Source organism: Coregonus lavaretus (genome assembly GCF_964263955.1).
Source record: "Coregonus lavaretus genome assembly, chromosome: 1".
In the NCBI taxonomy this organism is placed as follows: domain Eukaryota; kingdom Metazoa; phylum Chordata; class Actinopteri; order Salmoniformes; family Salmonidae; genus Coregonus; species Coregonus lavaretus.
Genome location: NC_139988.1, coordinates 27,276,823 through 27,299,865, shown reverse-complemented (window position 1 = coordinate 27,299,865; position 23,043 = coordinate 27,276,823). Strand labels below are relative to the sequence as shown.

At 42.5% G+C, this 23,043-nt stretch overlaps 1 pseudogene across 1 annotated transcript in view; it reads left to right on the top strand.

Annotated features, from left to right (window-relative positions):
* LOC311126661 (inactive heparanase-2-like) overlaps positions 1-23,043 on the top strand; it is a 131,015-nt pseudogene that overhangs the window by 82,863 nt on the left and 25,109 nt on the right. Inside the window, exons 7-9 of the transcript in view lie at positions 4,548-4,641; positions 22,368-22,472; positions 22,604-22,717. The product of the transcript in view is annotated as an inactive heparanase-2-like (transcript). The remainder of the gene's footprint in view (positions 1-4,547; positions 4,642-22,367; positions 22,473-22,603; positions 22,718-23,043) is intronic.

Sequence of the window (23,043 nt, the reverse complement as noted above, 5' to 3'; positions counted from 1 at the left end):
CGAGAGAGAGAAGAGGCAGGAGTAGTACAGTATATAGATACTGCCAGAGTGAAAGAGAAGAACAAGTGAGAGAGAGAGAGTGAGAGAGTGAGAGTGAGAGAGAGAGAGAGAAATAAAGAGAAAGCGACTGATGCGAGGAAAGGTGATTCATCATTGTCTGGGTAAAGAATGTAATTCCAAATAGAGGATACATTCTGTTCTCTACAGATGTGTTCACGCTTTAATTATTCCCATAGGTAGAGGAGAAGTCGGATCAGCAGACAGCTTCCCTACAAAACTACTGTGTACTATGTATTTTTGGCTGACAAAGTTGGTCATACATAAATTATATCATAACCCAGTTTGGTAAAGCTTTACCAGTTTTGGTAACCCTTGATGGTAAAGCATTTTATAGTTTTCTTACAATTAGGTCCCACTTTAAACAAACAATTTATAAAGGCTTGTATAGAATACATAAAGTCTTCATTAGCACAAAATAGATACTTCACAAATCACTTACTCTATTTACGGTGCATGGTAACACTTTACTTGAAGGGGGTATACATACAGTAAGGCATTCATAACTCCTTTATGAGTGCTGCAGTATCATTCATAACAAACTTTATAACATATTAATTCAAAATGAAATTCCCTTGAAATAGATATTTATTTACCCATTGTAGAGTGAAAATGTGTATTTCTACTGCCACAGTACCAACCCTCTAATACAGGGATGGGAAACTGACGGCCCTTTTGTAGGCCCGCAGGGCTGTTTCTTTTTTTAACTTTCTTTTTTACTTACTGTTGACTGTTCGAATAGTAGAATACGCAAGGTGCAATTTAGTTATGCATCAGTAGTCTTTCCCTTGTTATGCCAGTCACTGAGAGTCACTTAATTAGCCCATGTCAGCTAAACATTTTAATCATGGCCGAATTACCAATCGGGGCCCCCCATTGATTTTGTAAGTCACTCTCACTCAGATATCATATTAAAAACGGCAAACATTTCTCTCCACCCAACGGCAAGATGTGTAGAATTGCAGGAAATTAGCTGTAAAACTGCTCATTTTCCCCCCGCCCCATGGCAAAATGTGTAGCAATATTTTCTTTGTGGCCCCCTTCAAAGTTGCCCATCCGTGCTGTAATATATCCGTGCCCATCCATGCTCTAATACACTATTCACGTAACAGGCTGGGAGCAGAACAGTTAGTGACTGTGTGCATAGAGTGTTTTGTATCCTCTCTCATGATCTTTCAATGCTGCAGGATGCCACTGGGTAAACAGCCCTTGCAATTATCAATATTATCTTAACCCTCCTATTATGTTCAAAAAGCCTATCCACAGTTGATGTTCTGTGTCAATTTGACCCAGTATCCATTAGTAAGTACAGAACATACAGTAAGAAGGTGGATCTGAAGCAAACAGAGTACCTGGCCTACAGTGAATCCTTGGCCTTGAGCACCAATCGTAAATGTCATGTTAGGCCTACAGCATGTTCTCTGCGAACTTAAGCCAAAAATATGTGTTCCTACAATAATACTTTGGGGGTTGGGTACTGTGGCTATGAAAATATAAATGTCTAAATAAATGTTTATATAAAGATCTATTTCTGTGTTACTGATGAAAATTGAAATGTAACTCCTTATAAATTATATTGAATAAATGTGTTACGAAGGTTTTTATAAATGGTAATGCAATACTCATGAAGGTGTTATGACTGGTTTCATAACGGTGTTGTGAATGGCTTTTGTATACTCCCTTTAAGTAAAGTGTTATCGGTTGCATTGCCAAATGTGACAAAACCCACTATGTCAATTCCCCAAAACAGGGTGACATAACGTTATTGATAATAGCCTAAACCTACCCAACCAGTCTGAATTCAATGGGAAACCCATACACCGTTGATGGAATTTATCAATTGTAAATAGTGATTGCTTTAGATCAGGTACTGCAAAAAATACTTTAATAATAATTAAAAGATCTACGAGATAAAGTGTGGAAAGGCGCAAGTCAGGGGATGGATATAAAACGATTTCAAAGGCTTTGTCTATCCCTCGGAGCACAGTTAAAGCCATTATTAAGAAGTGGAAGGCGTATGGCAACACCCAGATCCTGCATAGATCAGGCCGTCCCTCCAAACTGGATGACCGGGCAAGGAGGAGACTGATCAGAGAGGCCACCAAGAAGCCAATGGCGACTTTGAAGGAGCTTCAGGCCTTTATGGCAAAGACTGGTCAATGTGTGCATGTGACCACAATATCACAAGCGCTCCACAAATCTAGCCTCTATGGGAGGGTGGCAAGAAGAAAAAAACACTCCTAAAAAAACATCAAGTCTCATTTGAGCTTTGCCAAAATGCACATTGTAGATTCGGAGGCCAAGTGGCAAATGTTGCTGTGGTCAGATGAGACCAAAATGTTACTTTTTGGCCTGAATGCAAAACGATATGTCTGGCGAAAACCCAATACATCTTTCCACCCAAAGAACACCATGCCTACAGTAAAGCACAGCGGTGGCAGCATCCTGTTGTGGGGGTGTTTCTCTTCAGCTGGGACTGGAGCACTTGTCAGGATAGAAGGGAAAATGGACAGTGCGATATACTGACAGATTCTTGAGGAGAACCTGCAGCCCTCTGCCAGGAAGTTGAAAATGGGAAGATGGTTCACATTTCAACATGACAATGACCCAAAGCACACCGCCAAAGCAACCATACAGTGGCTGAAGGACAAGAAGGTGAATTTCCTTGAGTGTCCTAGTCAGAGCCCCGACCTAAATCCCATCGAGAATCTATGGAATGACTTGAAGAGTGCAGTCCATGAGCGGTCACCATGCAATTTGACTGAGCTTGAACAATTCTGCAAGGAAGAATGGGCAAATATTGCACAGTCTAGGTGTGCAAAGTTAGTAGAGATGTATTCAAAGAGACCCATGGCTGTAATTCAAGCAAAAGGTGGTTCCATCAAGTATTAACTCAGGGGGGTGTTCACTTATCCAAATAGGGTATTTTACTGTTTTCATTTTAATTAATGTTCAGAGTTTTTTAGAAAAATGTTCTCCTCTTGGATATTGTGGGTTACTGTGTGTAAATAAAGACAGAAAAAGTCTGATTTTATGTGTTTTCATTTCAGGCTGTAAGGAAACAAAAGGTGAACATTTTGAAAGGGGTTGGTGACTTTCTATACCCACTGTATACTGTATACTGTAGTGTTGGAGAGCCAGTATGGAACAATAATAATAATAATATGCCATTTAGCAGACGCTTTTATCCAAAGCGACTTTCTTCCCTCTGGTCTTAAGATCAAATCCCAATGTCCTACATAGGGTGCCATCTTTCGGATGGGATGTTAAACAGGTGTCCTGACTCTGTGGTCACTAAAAATCCCATGGCACTTATTGTAAGAGTAGGGGTGTTAACCCCGATGTCCTGGCTAAATTCCCAACCTGTCCCCATTTCCGTCATGGCCACCGAATCATCCCCCTCATTCCTAATTGGCATATATCACTCCTCACCTCGCCACCTGATAGCTGATGTGTGGTGAGCACAAATGGTTGCCGTGCATCACCCAAATGGGTGCTACATATTGGTGGTGGATGAGGTGAATTTCCCATACCTTACAGTGCTTTGAGCACCTTAAAAGGCGCTATATAAAAATGCAATCAATATATATATATATATATATATATATATATATATATATATATATATATATATATATTACTAACGTTTACAAATGTAAATGTATGTTAATATTAAATAATGATTATTAATTGGTGAACAAACTATTTCTAAATGGTTTATTACTGGACTGTATTATAAAGCGTTTGCAAGAGTTTCAGTTTGTGTGTACCATAGACGCAGCCTTTTTTCTCATGAGAATTATACTCTGTTTAAGTGTAACGTGTAGTGAGAGCATTTGGCATGCAATCAGGCGTTTGGCGTCAGATAACCAGATTATAACCAGTTAAAGATTTTAGTGTTAAAAAAACAACAACACTGAGAGTTTTAAATCAACACTGAAAGTGTTGAGTCTGTGGACCTGTATAGACACCGGAACAGTGTTAAATTAACACACTGCTTAGTGTAAAGCTATATTCAAAGATTTCCCAGAGTGCCTTGCCTTTCGAGCAAATTGTAGCGTTACCACCCATGATTGATGTGTATGAATATCATGCCAGTCTTAGGGTAAAACTAGGCCCTCAAAAAATGCCCTTATGAAATACGTATGATATTGTGCTAAATAAATTATTTTATTTTTTATGATAACATATTCGCTTAGTCCATAGGACCGAAAATGGATGAATGTAACAACCATTTCTAGTTACTAACAAATTCAGTCATGGGTGGTAATTCTATAATTTACTCGAAAGGCAAGGCACTCTGGAAAGGCTTTACACTAAGTAGTGTGTTAATTTAACACTGTTCCGGTGTCTATATGGGTCCACAGACTCAACACTTCCAGTGTTGATTTAGTTTTTTTTTAACACTGGAGAATTTGCTGTGTCCATTTATCAGAAGTTGCTTGTATTCTGTTCTGAAGTGTCTGTGTGTGTTGTTGTTCTGTCTGTAGCTACTACATGGATGGCAGAGTGACCAAAGTAGAGGACTTTCTGAAGACGCGCCTGCTGGACACCCTGACCGAACAGATCACTAAAGTACTCAAGGTGAGAGAAAGGGAAGTGTTGACACAAGGTCTCAGGCAAGGTAATTCATTATGTAAGTATGCTTCACCAAATCACCTCCGTTAAATGTGCCTCTTCCCATCCCCCGCTGCCCCCCTGCCTTGTCCCTCCATAGTCCTACCTCTGTAAGGACACAGTTCCCAGTTCAGTTTTATGGATCTCAACTCTCAGCTCTAGAACAGTAACTTCCCTCAGTGAGAAAGAAAGGCCATAAGAACCTGTCTGTCTGTCTGTCGTGCTCACAATTAAGTCATAATTGCTACTAACACTATTTCCAATCTATAGTTACAGTCTCTGAGTTGGTAGAAAATACCCAATTCTTCTCTATTGTAAAAGAGAAGACCCCCCAAAGCACATTAAAACAATCAAAGAACAATGTGTTCCGCCCTATTGTGTGTGCGTGCGTTCGTGTGTGCGAGCGTGTATGCAAGCGTGTTTGTGCTGTACATGCTTGTGCGTGCTTGTGTCCCCCCATTTGCTGCCAGTAGTAATGGTTTGCAGCCATGCTAGGAGAGAGATTCTCTGGAAGCTGTTTAGAGCAGAGAGAACAGGTCATCGGGACAGAGAACCATTTAACAGGGTACGTCTCAGATCATGAATTTCCCTAATGGTCCTTCAAGTGATTCAGAATTAATACAAGACGCTGCTGTAGCTGTCTCTGGACCAGCTAGATCGGACTAAAGTTTGAGGAGATCGGCTATCCAACAGAGTTCATCTCAATCCAGATGTTCTATCAATCTGTTCACGTTTTTGTTCTCTAAATTAGACGTGCTAACTTCGTTGCTGTCACTGAACAAACGAGATTCTCATTCCTCCTTTTAATAATAATAATTAGGTGGGTGCATATATTTGCAAGAGTGTATTAACACGCATGTGTGAATTGGAAATGTATTTGTTGCTTTAGTGGGCAGTAATATATTTGACGTGTATATACAGTGCGGGAAAAAAGTATTTGGTCAGCCACCAATTGTGCAAGTTCTCCCACTTAAAAAGATGAGAGAGGCCTGTAATTTTCATCATAGGTACACGTCAACTATGACTGACAAAATGAGAAAAAAATTCCAGAAAATCACATTGTAGGATTTTTAATGAATTTATTTGCAAATTATGGTGGAAAATAAGTATTTGGTCAATAACAAAAGTTTCTCAATACTTTGTTATATACCCTTTGTTGGCAATGACACAGGTCAAACGTTTTCTGTAAGTCTTCACAAGGTTTTCACACACTGTTGCTGGTATTTTGGCCCATTCCTCCATGCAGATCTCCTCTAGAGCAGTGATGTTTTAGGGCTGTCGCTGGGCAACACGGACTTTCAACTCCCTCCAAAGATTTTCTATGGGGTTGAGATCTGGAGACTGGCTAGGCCACTCCAGGACCTTGAAATGCTTCTTACGAAGCCACTCCTTCGTTGCCCGGGCGGTGTGTTTGGGATCATTGTCATGCTGAAAGACCCAGCCACGTTTCATCTTCAATGCCCTTGCTGATGGAAGGAGGTTTTCACTCAAAATCTCACGATACATGGCCCCATTCATTCTTTCCTTTACACGGATCAGTCGTCCTGGTCCCTTTGCAGAAAAACAGCCCCAAAGCATGATGCTTCCACCCCCATGCTTCACAGTAGGTATGGTATTCTTTGGATGCAACTCAGCATTCTTTGTCCTCCAAACACGACGAGTTGAGTTTTTACCAAAAAGTTCTATTTTGGTTTCATCTGACCATATGACATTCTCCCAATCCTCTTCTGGATCATCCAAATGCACTCTAGCAAACTTCAGACGGGCCTGGACATGTACTGGCTTAAGCAGGGGGACACGTCTGGCACTGCAGGATTTGAGTCCCTGGCGGCGTAGTGTGTTACTGATGGTAGGCTTTGTTACTTTGGTCCCAGCTCTCTGCAGGTCATTCACTAGGTCCCCCCGTGTGGTTCTGGGATTTTTGCTCACCATTCTTGTGATCATTTTGACCCCACGGGGTGAGATCTTGCGTGGAGCCCCAGATCGAGGGAGATTATCAGTGGTCTTGTATGTCTTCCATTTCCTAATAATTGCTCCCACAGTTGATTTCTTCAAACCAAGCTGCTTACCTATTGCAGATTCAGTCTTCCCAGCCTGGTGCAGGTCTACAATTTTGTTTCTGGTGTCCTTTGACAGCTGTTTGGTCTTGGCCATAGTGGAGTTTGGAGTGTGACTGTTTGAGGTTGTGGACAGGTGTCTTTTATACTGATAACAAGTTCAAACAGGTGCCATTAATACAGGTAACGAGTGGAGTACAGAGGAGCCTCTTAAAGAAGAAGTTACAGGTCTGTGAGAGCCAGAAATCTTGCTTGTTTGTAGGTGACCAAATACTTATTTTCCACCATAATTTGCTAATAAATTCATAAAAAATCCTACAATGGGATTTTCTGGAAAAAAAATCTCAATTTGTCTGTCATAGTTGACGTGTACCTATGATGAAAATTACAGGCCTCTCTCATCTTTTTAAGTGGGAGAACTTGCACAATTGGTGGCTGACTAAATACTTTTTTTCCCCACTGTACAGTAAATATGATATTATAAATAACTCACCTGTGACTAGTAATAAGACTAAGCAATTAGCCTATTAAAATGTTTATCTGACTCCATAAAGATGATTTAGCAATATGCAAGAACACTATAGTTGAGTTACAGTAATAGGTCATCAAGAAATGTCTGAGGATAGAATTCTTAATACAAGTGTATTTCATTACTTTGTAAAATTGTTACGTTCCCCAGCAAGTTAAATAAAGGTTAAATAAAAATAAAATAAAAGCAAGAAAACCAAAAATGTCGCTTAAACAGAAGAGGGAACTAACAAATAGTCACTGACCAACAACCAAAACGAAACAGGTGGAGTTTTAGGAGGGGTTCTGAAAGACACTCATGGGGGTGTCCACTGAAAGTTGACTAGCAACAAAAACTAGAACCTAAAAGACACCCACCATGAGCACCCACTAAATTTGCCAGAGAAGAGACAAACAAAAGAAAAACCCAGACCAAACTTAAAGACAGGAAGTAAACCAAAAGGGTGGAGCAAAACAAAATCAGGGAAATCAGATAAAGGATTGTTTGTCTAAAAATCTAAATAGGGAGCGCCAACTAAAGGTGTTAACCATCCGCATCTATCAAGACAACGGAAGCACTGGGCCAGCCAATCTTAGATAGCACCTGAGTCAGCACAGGTAAAACACCTTCCCTCTAACGAGACGGCAACCAGCACAGGTGTAACACATACTGACTAATGAGGTGACACCAATCGGTGCGTCCTACGTGCTAATGAGCTATACGTGCTAAAGTGCAACCTCAAAACATAAATGGAAAAACCAAAGCCTGTAACACTTTCCCCCTTAAGACAACAAATATATCCTATATTTTTGTTGGACAAGTTTGCTCACCACCAACAGAAAACAACTTCCATTTCTCAACATGATCAACTTAAATGCATTGCTACGTATGCGTTGCCTTCTCCAATGTAAACATGGCATTTACTGGCTGTCAACAATTAAATATAAGACACAACACACATTTTATTTTCCTTTTAAATATATACTGTATATATTTATATGTTTTTACAATCTTTTTATTATTTGTTAAATCTTTTTTTCTTTTTCTTTCTATAGTTGCCTAAAACTCACAAGTTTTAGAAAAACTTATGTACACTTCTATAACTCTCATTGTCACGCCCTGACTCAGGGGATGCTTATATGTTGAGTCAGGGTGTGTATATTCCTTGTTGTGCTTTTTCTATGTTGTATTCTAGTATGTATAGATCTATGTTGGCCGGTGTGGTTCCCAATCAGAGGCAGCTGTCGCTAGTTGTCTCTGATTGGGGATCATACTTAGGCAGCCTATTGGCACTGTGTAGTTGTGGGATCTTGTTCCTTGTAAGGTATGTTGTGTGTTCTACCTTGGACTTAACGTTTCGTTTTGGTTTGTTATTTTGTCGTGGGTTTATAAGTTAATAAACATGTACGTATATCACGCTGTGCCTTGGTCTGACCCGTCATTCAACGAACGTGACACTCATCCCCTTGGAACGAGCCCAACCAAAACAATACTCATCTCCAAAACAGCAAAACGTGCACTCAAAAGAAACTGTGAGCCAGGGCAACACACTGGCTAAACGCAAAACACAAAACTTATTGACTGCCCACCCTTGAAAGACAATAAGCGACCAAATTGTCCTTACCACAGACATGTCTGATTTCAAGGGGAAACTCCTGCAATATAAGACTCCAGCGAAGGAGTCTGCGATTCGTGGAGCTCGTCTTTTACAGGAAAATTAGAGTTATGATCGGTATAGACCACCAGAGGTGCTGAAGAGCCAGTACCAAAGCGAGTGTCCCCATCTCAGTAGTCGAGTAGTGTTTTTTATATGAGGCCAATTTCTTGAAAAGTACCCCACAGGGTGCTTGACGTTGTTATTGTCTTTCTGTAGGAGCACAGCCCCTGCTTCTACGTCACTGGCATCGATATACAAAGCAAATGGATGATCAAAATCCGGAGCAGCTAACACCGGTGCAGAGACTAAAAGGTTCTTTGTCTTCTCAAAAGCCTCCTGACAGTCGGGGCTCCAACAGAAAACGACTTTCAGACTGGTCAAATCTGTGAGTGGCGCAAAAAGCCCGGTAGTAACCGGCCATTCCCAAGAATCGGTGCAGTTCCTGGCGAGAAGCTGGCACTGGAAGGCTATTGATGGCCTCCACTTTTGCCAGGACTGGTCGAACATCCCCTTGCCCCACCACCTTCCTGAGATATTTGACTGTTGTTCTGGCAATTTCGCTCTTAGACAGGTTACAAAGAGATCTTCTGTTAAATCTGACAATTCATCTTGATGGTTGTAAAGTCGTCTCAAATAAAACTGTGAAGGACCTAGGCGTTACTCTTGACCCTGATCTCTCTTTTGACGAACATATCAAGACTGTTTCAAGGACAGCTTTTTTCCATCTACGTAACATTGCAAAAATCAGAAATTTTCTGTCCAAAAATGATGCAGAAAAATTAATCCATGCATTTGTTACTTCTAGATTAGACTACTGCAATGCTCTATTTTCCGGCTACCCGGATAAAGCACTAAATAAACTTCAGTTAGTGCTAAATACGGCTGCTAGAATCCTGACTAGAACCAAGAAATTTGATCATATTACTCCAGTGCTAGCTTCCCTACACTGGCTTCCTGTTAAGGCAAGGGCTGATTTCAAGGTTTTACTGTTAACCTATAAAGCGTTACATGGGCTTGCTCCTACCTATCTTTCCGAGTTGGTCCTGCCGTACATACCAATACGTACGCTACGGTCACAAGACGCAGGCCTCCTAATTGTCCCTAGAATTTCTAAGCAAACAGCGGGAGGCAGGGCTTTCTCCTATAGATCTCCATTTTTATGGAACAGTCTGCCTACCCATGTGAGAGACGCAGACTCGGTCTCAACCTTTAAGTCTTTACTGAAGACTTATCTCTTCAGTAGGTCATATGATTGAGTGTAGTCTGGCCCAGGAGTGTGAAGGTGAACGGAAAGGCTGGAGCAACGAACAGCCCTTGCTGTCTCTGCCAGGCCGGTTCCCCTCTCCACTGGGGTTCTCTGCCTCTAACCCTGTTGCAGGGGCTGAGTCACTGGCCTGCTGGTGCTCTTTCATGCCGTCCCTGGGAGGGGTGCGTCACTTGAGTGGGTTGAGTTACTGACGTGATCTTCCTGTCTGGGTTGGCGCCCCCCCCCCCCCTTGGTTTGTGCTGTGGTGGAGACCTCTGTGGGCTATACTCGGCCTTGTCTCAGGATTGTAAGTTGGTGGTTGGGGATATCCCTCTAGTGGTGCGGGGGCTGTGCTTTGGCGGAGTGGGTGGGGTTATATCCTTCCTGTTTGGCCCTGTCCGGGGGTTTCTTCGGATGGGGCCACAGTGTCTCCGGACCGCTCCTGTCTCAGCCTCCAGTATTTATGCTGCAGTAGTTTATGTGTCGGGGGGCTGGGGTTAGTTGGTTATACCTGGAGTACTTCTCCTGTCTTATCCAGTGTCCTGTGTGAATTTAAGTATGCTCTCTCTAATTCTCTCGTTCTCTCTTTCTCTCTGAGAACCTGAGCCCTAGGACCATACGTCAGGACTACCGGGCATGATGACACCCTGCTGCCCCCAGTCCGCCTGGCCTTGCTGCTATTCCAGTTTCAACTGTTCTGCCTGCGGCTACGAAACCCCTACCTGTCCCATACCTGCTGTTTTCAACTCTAAATGATCGGCTATGAAAAGCCAACTGAGAGACCTGAGCCCTAGGACCATACGTCGGGACTACCGGCCGTGGTGACTCCTTGCTATCCCCAGTCCGCCTGGCCTTGCTGCTATTCCAGTTTAAACTGTTCTGCCTGCGGTTATGGAACCCCTACCTGTCCCAGACCTGCTGTTTTAAACTCTAATGATCGGCTATGAAAAGCCAACTGAGATTTATTCCTGATTATTATTTGACCATGCTTGTCACTTATGAACATTTTTGAACATCTTGGCATGGTTCTGTTATAATCTCCACCCGGCACAGCCAGAAGAGGACTGGCCACCCCTCATAGCCTGGTTCCTCTCTAGGTTTCTTCCTAGGTTTTGCCTTTCTAGGGAGTTTTTCCTAGCCACCGTGCTTCTACACCTGCATTACTAGCTGTTTGGGGTTTTAGGCTGGGTTTCTGTACAGCACTTCGAGATATTAGCTGATGTAAGAAGGGCTATATAAAATAAAATTGATTGATTGATTGGTTAACTGTCAGGTTGGCAGCTGTGAAACGCCAGAACAGACTCCTAATATCCTGAAGGTGTTGGGGCAGGTTGTGCTAAATACGACCACATCTAAATATGCCTCAGCATTTTCTAGGCCACGTAGCACGATGTGCATGAGCCTTTGAAACGTGGCTCCGGCATTTCGGATCCCGAACGGGAGACGAAGGTAGGAAAACAAACCATCAGGAGTGACAAAAGCAGGCAACTCTTTGGCACTCTCAGTTAGAGGGACCTGCCAATATCCCTTCAGCAGATCGAACTTGCTAACGTAATTAGCAGCTCCAACATGGTCAACACAATGGTCGACCCTGGGCAAAGGGTATGAGTCTGATTTAGTTACGGTATTGAGTTTCTGAAAATCAGAACAAAACCACAGAGACACATCCGCCTTAGGTACTAATATTCCGAGCGAACTCCACAAACTGTTGCCATGTTGTGCAATGCGTGCTCAAGTATGAACTCTACCTCCCTGCGGAGCTTCTCTCTCTTTTCAGGGTTCACTCGATAGGAATGTTGTTTGATCGGGGCCGAGTCCCCAACGTCAATGTCATGTTCTAGTACAATTGTCTGGATTGGCACATCTGAGAATAAACCCTGATATTCAAAAATGTTGCCTTTTTCCTCCGGAGACAAGTGTGCCAGAAAGATATCAAGGTTTTCTAGAATCTCTGAGTTACTCAACCTTCCAACCGGCACAGGGTTTATTGGGCTTTCGTCGTACTCTTGAGGAAGACTATAGTAAACTGTGACAGCAGTGGCCACAGGCAGAACATCATTACCGGTTTTCACCGACTTCGCCGCCCAATCGTAGCGGATGAAGTATGGTTTCAACATGTTGACATGACACAGCCGGGTTTTTCTCCGGCGATGATGTAATCCAGATTACCAATTTTTTTCACTATGGGGTAAGGGCCTGAAATCGAGCCTGCAACGGTGACCCCAGAACCGTCAACAAAACCAGGACAACAAAGGCAAATTCACAAGCGCGGCATAATCTGTATCGAAAAGCACTAATGTGCTCCAACAGATTTGTTTTTGTTTTTAAAGTGTCACCCTTCAACAACATCTCTCTCAGCAAACTCAAAGGACCTCTGACATAATGTCCAAACACAAGTTCATTCGGACTAAAACCGAGAGATTCCTGAACAACCTCCCGCGCTGCAAACAGCACAAGACCCCTTCATCCCAGTCTGTCTCAAACTCAAAGCAGTAAGCTCTCAACATACAGTGCATTCAGAAAGTATTCAGACCCCTTGACTTTTTCCACATTTTGTTACATTACAGCCTTATTCTAAAATTGATTAAATTGTTTTTTTCCCCTTATCAATCTACACACAATACCTCATAATGACAATTCAAAAACAGGTTTTTATACATTTTTGCAGACCCTTTACTCAGTACTTTGTTGAAGCACCTTTGGCATCGATTACAACCTCAAGTCTTATTGGGTATGACGCTACAAGCTTGGCACACCTGTATTTGGGGAGTTTCTCCCATTCGTCTCTGCAGATCCTCTCAAGCTCTGTCAGGTTGGATGGGGAGCGTCGCTGCACAGCTATTTTCAGGTCTCTCCAGAGATGTTTGATCGGGTTCAAGTCCAGGCTCTGGCTGGGCCACTCAAGAACATTCAGAGACTTGTCCTGAAGCCACTCCTGTGTTGTCTTGGCTGTGTGCTTAAGGTCATTGTGCTGTTGGAAGGTGAACCTTCAACCCAGTCTGAGGTCCTGAGCGCTCTGGAGCAGGTTTTCATCAAAGACCTCTCTGTACTTTGTTTCGTTCATCTTTCCCTCTATCCTGACTAGTCTCCCAGTCCCTGCCGCTGAAAAACATCCCCACAGCATGATGCTGCCACCACCATGCTTCCCCGTAGTGATGGTGCCAGGTTTCCTCCAGACGTGACGCTTGGCATTCAGGCCAAAGAGTTCAATCGTGGTTTCATCAGACCAGAGAATCTTGTTTCTCATGGTCTGAGAGTCTTTTGGTGCCTTTTGGCAAACTCCAAGAGGGCTGTCATGTGCGTTTTAGTGAGGAGTGCCTTTCGTCTGGCAACTCTACCATAAATGCCTGATTGTTGGAGTGCTGCAGAGATGGTTGTCCTTCTGGAATGTTCTCCTATAGAGTTATTGGTCACCTCTCTGACCAAGGCCCTTCTCCCTCGATTGCTCAGTTTGGCCGGGCGGCCAGCTCTTGGAAGAGTCTTGGTGGTTCCAAACTTCTTCCATTTAAGAATGATGGAGGCCACTGTGGTCTTTGGGACCTTCAATACTGCAGACATTTTTTGTTACCCTTCCCCAGGTCTGTGCCTCGACACAATCCTGTCTTGGAGCTCTACAGACAATTCCTTCGACCTTCATGGCTTAGTTTTTGCTTTGACACACACTGTCAACTGTGGGACCTTATATAGACAAGTATGTGCCTTTCCAAATAATCTCCAATCAATTGTATTTACCACAGTTGGACTCCAATCAAGTTCTAGAAACATCTCAAGGATGATCAATGGAAACAGGATGCACCTGAGCTCAATTTCGAGTCTCATAGTAAAGGGTCTGAATACTTATGTAAATAAGGTATTTATGTTTTTTATTTTTAGTACATTTGCTAAAATTTAAAGAAAAACTGTTTAGACTTTGTGATTAAGGGGTATTGTGTGTAGATTGATGACCATTTTTATTTATTTAATACATTTTAGAATAAAGCTGTAATGTAACAAAATGTGGAAAAAGTCAAGGGGTCTGAATTTATTTATTTTTATTTATTTAACCTTTATTTAACCAGGAAGGGCTCATTGAGATTTAAAATCTATTTTTCAAGAGCGTCCTGGCCAAGATAGGCAGCACCAAGTCATTACAAAAAATTACAGACAGACAACATGAAAAACTACAAGTAATCTAGTAAAAACCATTCATGAATTCACAAGAGTATAACAATATCAAAAACAGCAAATTAAAGACATTGACAGGTCAGGGAATCAGCCTCAAAATCCTTCATCAGAGATTTAAAAACACCAATCGGGACAAGTTCTTCCAGTTTAAAATTATTTTGTAAGGTGTTCCAAGACGATGGCGCAGAGTACATAAAAGACCTTTTACCAAATTCAGTTCGGACATTTGGAACAGTTAGCAGGATAAAGTCCAGTGAACGAAGAGAGTACCCACCACATTTCTGAACAATAAAAATGCCCAAATAAAAAGGTAGTAAACCCAAAATGGCTTTGTAAATAAAAGTATACCAGTGACTGAGCCTACGAGTGACTAGAGAAGGCCAGCCAACCCTGGTATACAAAGTACAGTGGTGCGTAAGGGTTTTGCAGTTTAAAATAAATCTCAAAGTACCATGATAAAGAGTGTCAATTGATCTCAAACACTGAGCGGAAGCATTCATATATAAAATATCCCCATAGTCTAGTAAAGGCATAAATGTAGCTGATACTAGCCTCCTTATGGCTTCAAAAGAAAAACAGGCCTTATTCCTAAAATAAAATCCCAATTTCAGCTTCAATTTTTTTGTAAGTTGTTGAATATGCAATTTAAAAGAGAGGCCGTCATCAATTAGAATTCCAAGATATTTATATGAGGTTACAACCTCAATCTCCTTGCCCTGACAGGTAGTAACAGGTGAAAGGTTCAGAGGTCTATTTCTTGCATTAGAAAACACCATTAGTTTAGTTTTGTCAGTATTGAGGATAAGCTTCAATTGACACAAGGTATGTTGAACAGTATAAAAAGCAGTTTGCAAGTTCTGGAAAGCTTTTGTAAGAGATGAGGCACAACAGTAAATAACAGTATCATCAGCATAAAAATGAAGTTGTGCATTTTGGACATTTTTGTCTAAATCATTAATATAAATAGTGAATAAGAGAGGACCAAGTACAGAGCCCTGGGGCACACCATTCAGGACAGACAATTTAACAGACATAAGCCCATCAAATTGAGTGCACTGAGTTCTATCAGACAGATAGTTAGCAAACCATGCAACTGCATGCTCCGAAAGACCTACACTCAACAATCTCTTCCTTAGTATAGCATGATCAACTGTATCAAAAGCCTTAGAGAGATCAATAAAAAGTGAGACACAGTGCTGTTTTATGTCAAGGGCTTCAGTGATATCATTTAAAACCTTAATGGCTGCTGTAATTGTGCTATGCTTCTTCCTGAAGCCCGATTGATACATTGATAAAATAGAGTTAGTAAATAAAAACTCTTTTAGCTGTTCACTTACAAGGGTTTCAAGTATTTTCACCAGGGGTGACAGCTTTGAGATTGGCCTATAATTATTTAAAAGAGTTGGATCTCCCCCTTTTAAAAGTGGTAGGACAAATGCTGATTTCCAGATCTTTGGAATTTCATTACATTCCAGGGTTAGATTGAACAGATATGTAAGTGGTTCAGCTATGAAATCAGCTGCCAGATTTAAAAAGCAGGGATCCAAAAGATCAGGACCTGCAGGCTTTCTTTGATCTAAGGATTTCAGGGCTTTATGTACCACCTGCACTGAGAATGGCAGAAAACTAAAAGTTTGACCAGCTCTCACTGGTTCATCCACACAGGGTTGTACAGAGACAGAGGACACTGGTTCATCCACACAGGGTTGTACAGAGACAGAGGACACTGAATCAAACAGCCTACCAGATGATACAAAGTGCTCATTGAAACAATTCAGCATTTCAGTTTTGTCATATATAGCAACAGAGTCCTTCAAAACACATGACGGTAATTCATTAACATTACTGTTACCAGACATAGACTTAATAGCATTCCAAAACTTTCTAGGGTCATTCAGGTTATCAGTGGTAACAGACATAAAATATTCAGACTTGGCCTTCCTGAGAAGAAAAGAACACTTGTTTCTTAACTGCCTAAAAATAAGCCAATCAGCATCAGAACAAGATTTCCTTGCTTTAGCCCAGGCTAGATTACGGTCGTGAATAATACAAGACAGCTCAGAAGAAAACCATGGATTATCCCGCCCTTTAACCCTGAACCTGCGGAATGGTGCATGTTTGTTTACTATTTGGAAAAAACCATCATGAAAGAATATCCAGGCAGTTTCCACATCAGGGATAAGCTCAATCTTGCTCCAGTCAAAATAAAACAAATCATGAAAGAAAGCCTGCTCATTAAAACACTTCAAATTTCTCTTACGAATAAAACGTGGATTTGTCTTTGGAACCTTAGTATTTCTAACAGCAACAACAGCACAATGGTCACTTAAATCATTACAAAAAACACCAACCGCAGAATATTTATGTGGAACATTTGTCAATATCAAATCAATCAGGGTAGATTTATCAGGGCATTTAAGATTTGGGCGAGTGGGTGAATTAATCAACTGGGTAAGATTCATAGAATTACAAAACATTTTTAAATCATCAGACACCGGCTTTAACCAACACCAGTTGAGATCACCAATCAAGATCATTTCACTGTAAAGAAGTTTAGACATAAGGTGCGTCAAAGAAGAAAATGCATCACCAAGAGCAGAGGGGGGTCTATAACAGCCAATCACAGTTATAGAGAGGCCCTTTGAAACCTCAATATTCAAAGCAAGAAATTCCAACTGTTTACAAATAGTTTCAGACTTTGCCACACTTACATGGAATTTAGATTTTACATATATAGCCACACCCCCACCTTTCTTAACCCGATCTGCACGATAAACATTGTAACCACTTATACAAATATCCTTATCAAAAATAGACTTGCTGAGCCAGGTTTCCGAAAACACAATTACATCAGCATCAGTTGATTTAGCCCAAATCCTAACCCCATCAATTTTTGACAACAGGCTGCGTACATTTAAATGAAAAATACCAAAACCAGATCTTGATTTAAAATCAGAGGGGGTTTGGAGACATTGCATATCAGGGCCAGGGTTAGGTTGCACATTACCTGATATCAACAACAGAAGAATAACTAGGCACCTCTGTTTAATAACCTTGCACGGCTTCTCTTTTTTAAGAGACCTACTGCAAGCGAATTCTACAAGTGAGTTTCCAGACAATACAAAACAGTCATTTAAAACCATTAGACTTTGGTAGTGACACAAATTCGTACTGTTCACATCATGCCACAAATGCATCGGCACTTGGACGAGTAGACCGAGTGAAAAAGAGCGAGTTCCTGCAGACAAAATGTCTAATGGACGCGAGAGTACATTGTCAGATGTACTCACCCTGCGACAATGTTCGTTTTCTCCAGAGTTCAATAAAGTCAGTGCACAAAGCAATACCACGTAAATTGTCATTTTCTCTGACCAAAAAACAAGAGGCCAACGAAGGTAAGTGGAGAGAGGGACAGCGTGTATGTGAGTCAATGTGAGTGTTTGCGCGTGTGAGTAGATTGAGTGTTGAGGGCGATAGAGAGAACGGGTTGAGCTGCCACTGACAGCCAGGCGAAGAGCAAGGAGCAGCTCGGACAAGACACTCCGCGGACTAACGAGGAACTCAGGCCAGCCAGAGATAGGGTTACTTTGGTAAACTTCAAGTAATGAAGTTCCGAGTTGAGGAGGACCCGTGATCTTTACACCAGCAAAAATAAAATAGTTTGCACTACGCAACAACGAAGTTACGCAACCATAAATAAATAGATTATTAGTAGGTTAAAATGTACTAGTCACAAACAAACGACTTGACAAACGACTTGACATGCTGCCATCTTGGATTTTTGCTGTGATCATAGTGAATACTTTCCGAATGCACTGTAGACTTCAGAGTCTGATTAAATCTCTCAAGAGCACCTTGAGCCTCTGGATGGTAGACACTAGAGGGGCAATTGGTTACACCCAACTGTTGTAGCACTTGCTGGAACCTGTCCTCTGGTTCCTTTGGAGTTTTCAAAGGAAAGGTCAACTCAGGTTTAGCAAAATCAGGATCACCCATAAACATCTCAGACAGATCGGCCATGGTGGGATCGCTGACATCCTCCTCAACACTAGACTTACTTCCTGCGACTTTCTTAGACATAGCACGTGTAACGGCACACGCTGGGAACATGCTAGGGTACTTTTCTGATAACCCATCAGGTTCTTCTACTCTGGGTTCCTTACAAATGACAGGATTTGGCACAACCTTCCCTTCAGCCAAATTGTTTCCCAAAATAAATGAGATCCCCTTCACCGGCAGGCTCGGCCTCACTCCAACGACAACGGAACCAGAAATAAGATCAGACTCGAGTTCCACATTATACAAAGGAACTTCCTACAACCCGTCTCCACGCCTTGTACTAACACACTGTAACCAGTTGCTGAAGAGTCGGACAAAGGCAAAACACCCCAAAATGAAGGACTGGGCTGCCCCAGTGTCTCGCAGTATCGTCACCGGCTGCTTAACAGCATCGCCACTCTGCAGAGACACGAACCCATCTGAAACAAAGGGTTGATACACATCTGATCTAAAATCTTGTTTATGAGATACACCAGTCCCAACCAGAGACTTGATGAGCTGGAGTGCTCCTACAAGTAGAAACTTATTTTTCTCGCTCTCATTCTTCTGTTTCGACTTAGGAAACTGAGAGACTGTGTCCTTTCTCAAGGCAGTAATGACAAACTGTCGGATACAAAAAAATAACTTTTTCTGCCGATCTTTCTCTTTGGGCACTGAAGAAATGGGACGAAACCTCATAGTAGGAGGTGACTACTCTGGATTGCTTTTTGCGTAGGGATAACTACTGGGTGCTTTGTTTGTGAAGGTAGTTTTGTGTGTCAACACAAACTCATCTGCAAGAACTGCAGCTTTCTCAAGAGTGAGATCCTTGTGCTCATAAATGTAGGTCGCAACCCTTTCGTGAAGGCAATTCTTGAATAACTGGAACCTAAAAGACACCCACCATGAACGCCCACTAAATTTGCCAGAGAAGAGGCAAAAAAAAGAAAAACCCACATCAAACTTAAAGACAGGAAGTAAAACAAAAAGGTGGAGCAAAACAAAATCAGATAAAGGATTGTTTGTCTAAAAATTTAAATAGGGAGCACCAACTAAAGGTGTTAACCCTCCACAACTATCAAGACAACTGGAACACTGGGCCAGCCACTCTTAAATAGCACCTGGGTCAGCACAGAGATGGCAACCAGCAAATGTGTAACACATACTGACCAATGAGGTGACATTGGTGCCCTATGTGCTAACGAGCTATACGTCCAACCTCAAAACATAAATGGAAAAACCAAAGCCTATAACAAAATGAATGGATTCACATACAAGGCATCAAGCTTAAGTTACAAAACATTAACAAGCATTACAAAGCAAAACCCAACAATGCAATAATCAATAACAATGTATTACTAGAAGAAAAAAAAAAGGACTTCACTTCAGGATATAAGATAAACAGAGTAGCAGATGCTTGCATGTGAGTGGGTGTGCGGGTGTGTAGAGTCAGTATATATGTATGTGCATATTATGTGTGAATGAGCAAATTATGGAGTGAGTGTTTGTGTGTGTGTTGGAGTGACAGTGTGTGTGAGTGTGTAGGGCCCTGTGAGTGTGCATAGAGACAGTGCAAATACTGAAATAAAAGTTTAATAAAGATACAAGGTAGACTCGGTCCGTGTAGCCATTTTGTTAGCTATTTATCAGTCGTATTGCTTGGGGATAGAAGCTGTTCAGGAGCCTGTTGGTGTCAGACTTGATGCACCGGTACGGCAGCAGGGAAAATAGTCTATGGCTTGGGTGGTTGGGATTTTCCGGGCCTTCTTTTCACACCGCCTTATATAGAGGTCCTGGATGGCAGGGAGCTCGGCCCCAGTAATGTACAGGGCTGTCCGCACAACCCTCTGCCATCCGAGGAACTTGAAGCTGTATACCTGCTCCACTGCCGCCCCGTCGATGTGGATGGGGGCGTGCAAGCCCCCCCCGTTTCCTGTAGTCCACGATCAGATCCTTGGTCTTGCTCCTAAACCACACTGTCAGGTCACTGACCTCCTCCCTGTAGGCTGACTCATCGTCGCTGGTGATCAGGCCTACCACCGTGTGGTAGCCCCGTGTAGCTCAGTTGGTAGAGCATGGTGCTTGCAATGCCAGGGTTGTGGGTTCGTTTCCCACGGGGGTCCAGTATGAAAACAGTATGAAAAAGTATGAAAATGTATGCACTCACTAACTGTAAGTCTCTCTGGATAAGAGCGTCTGCTAAATGACAAAAATGTAAATGTAGTGTCGTCAGCGAACTAGATAATGGTGTTGGAATTGTGCGTGGCCACACAGTCGTGGGTGAACCGGGAGTACAGGAGGGGACTAAGTACACACCCCTGTGGGCCCCTGTGTTAAGGGTCAGCGTGGTGGAGATGATGTTGCCTACCCTCACCACCTGGGGTCGGCCCATCAGGAAGTCCAGGATCCAGTTGCAGAGGGAGGTGTTCAGACCCAGAGTCCTAAGCTTGGTGACGAGCTTGGAGGGGATAATGGTGTTGAAGGCTGAGCTGTAGTCAATGAATAGCATTCTCACGTAGGTGTTCCTCTTGTCCAGGTGGGAAGTGTGGAGTGCATTAGAGCTGTAGTCAATGAACAGCATTCTAAGAGAGAGAACAAAGGCATTTAATTCCATTTATAATATCTGAAGGTGTAACCTTCCAACCCAAAACCAACCCCCATTAACCAATCAAACGAGACCAAGTTTACAGTAACCTAAACACTCTCAGGTCCAATCTCCACAGAGAATCTGTCACAGAATCTAAAGAACAATATAAATAAGACAGAATTCCTGAGAAGACAATAACATCCCTTTGCATAATAAAGTAATTCAGAGTTCACCCTGTACAGACACAAGTAACCACAGAGATAATACATCCATAAGAATCAATCATGGACACTCTTACTGACAGTTGTGCATGCTTCATGTGATGTATTGTTGTCTCTACCTTCTTGCCTTTGTGCTGTTGTCTGTGCCCAATAATGTTTGTACCATGTTTTGTGCTGCTACCATGTTGTGTTGCTACCATGTTGTTGTCATGTGGTGTTGCTACCATGCATGTGTTGCTGCCATGCTATGTTGTTGTCTTAGGTCTCTCTTTATGTAGTGTTGTGGTGTCTCTCTTGTCGTGATGTGGGTTTTTTAGCCTATATTTGTATTTTTAATCCCAGCCCCTGTCCCCGCAGGAGGCCTTTTGCCTTTTGGTAGGCCGTCATTGTAAATAGGAATTTGTTCTTAATTGACTTGCCTAGTTAAATAAAGGTAAAAAATAAAAATAAAGGAATTAAATGCCTCTCTTAGAATGCTGTTAATTGACTACAGCTCAATATATATATATATATATAGAGATAGCATCAGAGTTATCCTCAGTGAACAAGTTTCAGATAGATACCAGACATGGATACAATAGCATTATTCTGTCACAATAGTCAGTCCTCTGAATACTGTAACAGAGAGATACATTTTGGCCCCTCAGAGGGGAAGGGCTGACTAGTCCTTGGGCATTGTCCTTTTGTTCCTGGACCATTTTCCATGCAGCACCAGAGAACACATAAATTAGGGCCCAACTCCCGTGAGACACCCTCAGAGAGTGGGGTCACAGCCAAGGTCTGCCATTATTAACGGCAACCCTGGAGCAATTAGGTTAAGTGCCTTGCTTAAGGGCACATCAACAGATTTGTCACCTTGTCGGCTCGGGGATTCAAACTAGCGACCTTACGGTTACTAGCCCAATGCTCTAAACCGCTAGGCTACCTGCAGCCCTTTCTCTTTCTTTGATCTGATCCTCTATTTTTCTGTTGTCTGTTCTCCCCCCTCTCTCTTTATCCCTCTCTTTCCACTCTGTCCCTCTCTCTTTCCTCTCCCTCTCTTGCCCCCTCTGTTTCTCTCTGTCTCTCTCTCTCTCTCTCTCTCTCTCTCTCTCTCTCTCTCTCTCTCTCTCTCTCTCCTCTCTCTCTCTCTCTCTCTCTCTCTCTTCTCTCTCTCTCTCTCTCTCTCTCTCTCTCTCTCTCTCTCTCTCTCTCTCCTCTCTCTCTCTCTCTCAGGTAGTGAATAGCCATGCACCTGTAAGAAGGTGTGGGTTGGGTGGAGTAGGTCCGAGTGGCTGAGGAACCAATAACCTCTCTGGATACCTACGCTGCTGGCTTTCTGTAAGTACAATCATCAATCTATAAATCAATCAATCAAATAAAGTATCACCTCACTCAGGCATTATTCTCACTTTGTGTGTGTATGTGTGTGTGTGTGTGTGTGTGCGTGTGTGCGTGTGTGTGGGTTTCAGGTGGCTGAACACTCTAGGCATGGCAGCGATGCAGGGGATAGATGTTGTCCTGCGACACTCGTTCTTCGACTATGGATACACCACCTCGTAGACCAGCACTTCAACCCACTACCGGTGAGTCTCACACTCTGCTCTCCTTATCATCATGAAGCAGTACTGGACAAATCATTCTTTATACTCTCACTTGATAACAAGGGAACGTTCATTGGAGCTATTGCTACTCTGGTTAGCTACTCTTAGTCCGTTCTTCGATGTGGCTTTTGGCAGCTACTGTAGGCTCATCTCAGTCCTCTGTGGCAGCCTAGCGTTCTTTCCCGTGGGAGCTATTAGGCCAGATGAAAGGCGTTTAGTGGTGTTGACTGGCTGGACGCGAGGGCGAATCACTGTGTACCCTAGCCCTTTGTCAGTGACCAGGATGGTGTCACGACTCTCCCCTTCCC